Source organism: Aplysia californica, unplaced genomic scaffold, assembly GCF_000002075.1.
Source record: "Aplysia californica isolate F4 #8 unplaced genomic scaffold, AplCal3.0 scaffold00054, whole genome shotgun sequence".
NCBI lineage: Eukaryota > Metazoa > Mollusca > Gastropoda > Aplysiida > Aplysiidae > Aplysia > Aplysia californica.
Window position 1 is genome coordinate 623,831 of NW_004797324.1, and position 3,223 is coordinate 627,053.

General features: G+C 39.7%; 1 protein-coding gene across 1 annotated transcript in view; it reads left to right on the top strand.

Annotated features, from left to right (window-relative positions):
- Window positions 1-1,767: 1,767 nt before the first annotated feature.
- LOC101845832 overlaps window positions 1,768-3,223 on the top strand; it is a 6,953-nt gene continuing 5,497 nt past the window's right edge. Inside the window, exon 1 of the mRNA XM_005092855.2 lies at window positions 1,768-2,167. The gene's annotated coding sequence lies outside the window, so the exon portion shown is untranslated. The remainder of the gene's footprint in view (window positions 2,168-3,223) is intronic.

The following is a 3,223-nucleotide window of genomic DNA, read 5'->3' on the forward strand; positions in this document are numbered from 1 at the left end:
ATGTGTGTGTGTGTGTGCGTGTGTGTGTGTGTGTGTGTGTGTGTGTGTGTGCGTGTATGTTTTTTTTGTTTGTTTGTGTGTGTAATATATTGATTAATTTCAGTCTTTGTTAACTCTAAAAATAGAGAATTGTAATGTGATCTGTCACTACTGTCAGTAACACACAAATTTCGATTTTTAGAGTTCAGTAGGCATATAACCATTACAAATTTTGAAGAAAGCTAACTATTCAAAGATTTACCAGATATCTTATAATTATATTATTTGGTCTTTGTTGCACACTACCGTATTATTAACTGAAACAAGAGCTTAAACATGGAAGGGTGACAATATTATTGTCTATGTTGTGCGTGCAAGCAAGCAAGCGAACAAGCAAACACACACACACACACACACACACACACACACACACACACACACACATGAGGATAATTTGAACATTAAAAGTTTTCTGATTTGAGACAAGATGAAGAGCATTTTGAAAACTGCTTCCAAATTTGCCACGGTCATTAAGTCATTCTATAGTATAGACACCCGAGACATGACATTTTTTTTAAAAAATAATAAAACTCTCCATTCCAGACCAAAAGATGTAGTGAATGTGATTTCTGAGTACTCCCAGCAAGATACTGTATTTAAAAGATTTTAAAAACCTATAGTCACAGACGTCAAAGTGTCAGAGAATATCAATTTTTCTTTCTGCTGTCATCCTGCACGATGCAATATAGTAATATTATAATATCAACTCAAGAAGGAAACATGCAGCGTCTTGGGGGCAGGTACCGGAGTCAAGAATGTTCGCGCGCTCAACACTGACCGTTGGGTTACAGTGTTTGCCTCTCATTCAATAGATCCCAGGTTCGAAACCTGACAACGACGGAAAATTTTGTTCTCTAATTTAATATTCTCCTTTCACCTCCTTCCCTGCGCTCTGACCATTATTATGTCGTCTGCTTTCGTCTCCACTTTCGGCTCTCCCCCCTCCTGCCCCCCCTCCTCTGGGCTCCTGACTCTTTCTGCCGCCTCTCTTCTGCTTCCCACCCCTTGGCTCCTTCGTACTACTGTCTTCCAGCCACACCCATGATCTTAGGGTAAGTAAAATCTAATACCTAGCCTTCTCCGATAATTCTCGTAGGTCCCGTGTGCTAGTTGGGCACGTTGAAGATCCTTTGGTGGTCCAAAATCGATAAAAGGGTAAGCTTCGCCACCACCTGGGCAATATTAAAAATTCATGCTTACCAAACTGAAAATGATTAATGTGTCCTGCGCACTCATACGATCTTATGCTGTTGCGAGCCGTAAAACACTTTCCCAAAAACAAACAAAACAAAAACTGCTGCGAGGCTTCTACGTTTGGTTTGCTGAACAGCTGCTGGATTACACCTATAGAGAGTGCATTATTATTTTAGCGGTTCAGTTACAGCGCGGCTACGGCTCAGATCAAAGCTTTTGGTGTGAACACAGCCTGAGGCCGCGTTCATATTAGGCTATTTTACGAGGTCTAAAGTCAGATGTAGATTAGAAGTAGTCCTCTTGACGAAGGATATGTTAATCTTGCAACTACATGTACCCCTCAAATTCGTCCATTCCGTCAAAGGCCGCCCCTTTCTTCTCCCCCACCCTTGCAAACCTCAAATAAGACGTGCAATTGCTAATTTTAGCCGATTACAAGCCAATAGGAGGCAGGCAATCCAAGCAGCGTGTCAGTTAGGCCTAGGCTACTAGCGCCTGACTGAGATTGTGCTTACGCAGACTTCCTGGAAACGCACCGTTTCTGAGAAATTTGTCACGGAGCGTCTGCGCATTGCGCTGTAGGCTAGGCCTATGGTGTGGCTGCGGCAGCAGCGGTTTAACTTGGTTGTATGTTGCGTGTGGCAGTCTGTAGGCCTACTCAGTGCTTTTGTAAGAGGGCAGAATTTGCAGTTTCAGTTTGTGAAAATGAAACAAACGCCATCAATATTACTGTGGTTTTTAAAGGTCTTGACTCAGACTCGTCTTTGGTTGTCTGCAGTGACGAGGGTACATGTGAACTTGAATTACCGTGGTTGTCCAGATCTAATCTAGATATCTAGAATCTAGATCTAGATCTAGATCTAGATTAGGTCTAAATTGTTTAGTGTGGAAGTCAAAAACAGTAGTGAACTGAAGGATTTCAAAGTTTGTTGAGGTGAGCTTTCTTGCGTTGATAACTTCTTGTTTTTCCTCTTCTTCTTCTTCTTCTTCTTCTTATTATTATTATTATTAACACAAATTTTGTGCTTGTATATTATGCAAAGATATAGGGCCTACTACACAAACACCGTATACCGGGGTTTTAAAATTATTTTTTTAGACGCTCGATTTGAATTTGTGTTTTCGCTATATTTAACAAAATTCGCGGATTCAAGTGATTCACAAAATATTTATTTTTAATTAGGGCACTAATTCATTGGACCACATGGTAAATCAACTGAGCGACTCAAATTAAATCGTGAGTTCAAGACTAATGGGCCAAACGCGACTAGAATCAGAGAGAACGAAAAATACAACCAATGTGAAGTGTATGACTATATATATTGATATATTCTGATTTGACGCAAAGTTTATTTATTTTTGGATACGATGTGTACATTGTATATAACTTGAAAATTGCGTCATGCGCCTGGTTTGTCCATTTACAAATGTTTCAGGTCTATATGGTACATGTCTACTCTTGTACGAAGCATACACGAATGTGAACAGAGAATTTATAAAATCAAATTTTAATAATATAAATATAACCATGTTGCTTTTTTCACTCAAAAGTATCATTCTACAAGAGAAGTTTAAGTGTAAGGTCAAGTTTTGTCGGGGGGGGGTTAATATCATGTGGGAGATTGTTCTGATACATGTTCTTTCGTAGACCTCATTACTGTTTAGGCTAAGCGAGCCAGGTTCAAACAATTCATTCTGGTACGCGGCGGCGCCTGGTATCGGCAGAAGAAGGTCTCAGCGTGAACGTTCCCTTTTTGTTTGTGAAAATGGTCATTAACATTAGATTTATATTTCAAACCATTTTGCAGAGGCTACCTGTGTCGCTTAACATCTGCCATCCAGCCTTGATATGCTTTTTTACTATAAACCTGGATGTTCTAGCCGTTATAGTGCTCTCTACACAAAGAGATTATATAAAGAAAACATAAAGGATAAATTCAGTCTTTATAAGACTCACTGTTAGTCGTAAATCCTACGTCTACGTGTGGCG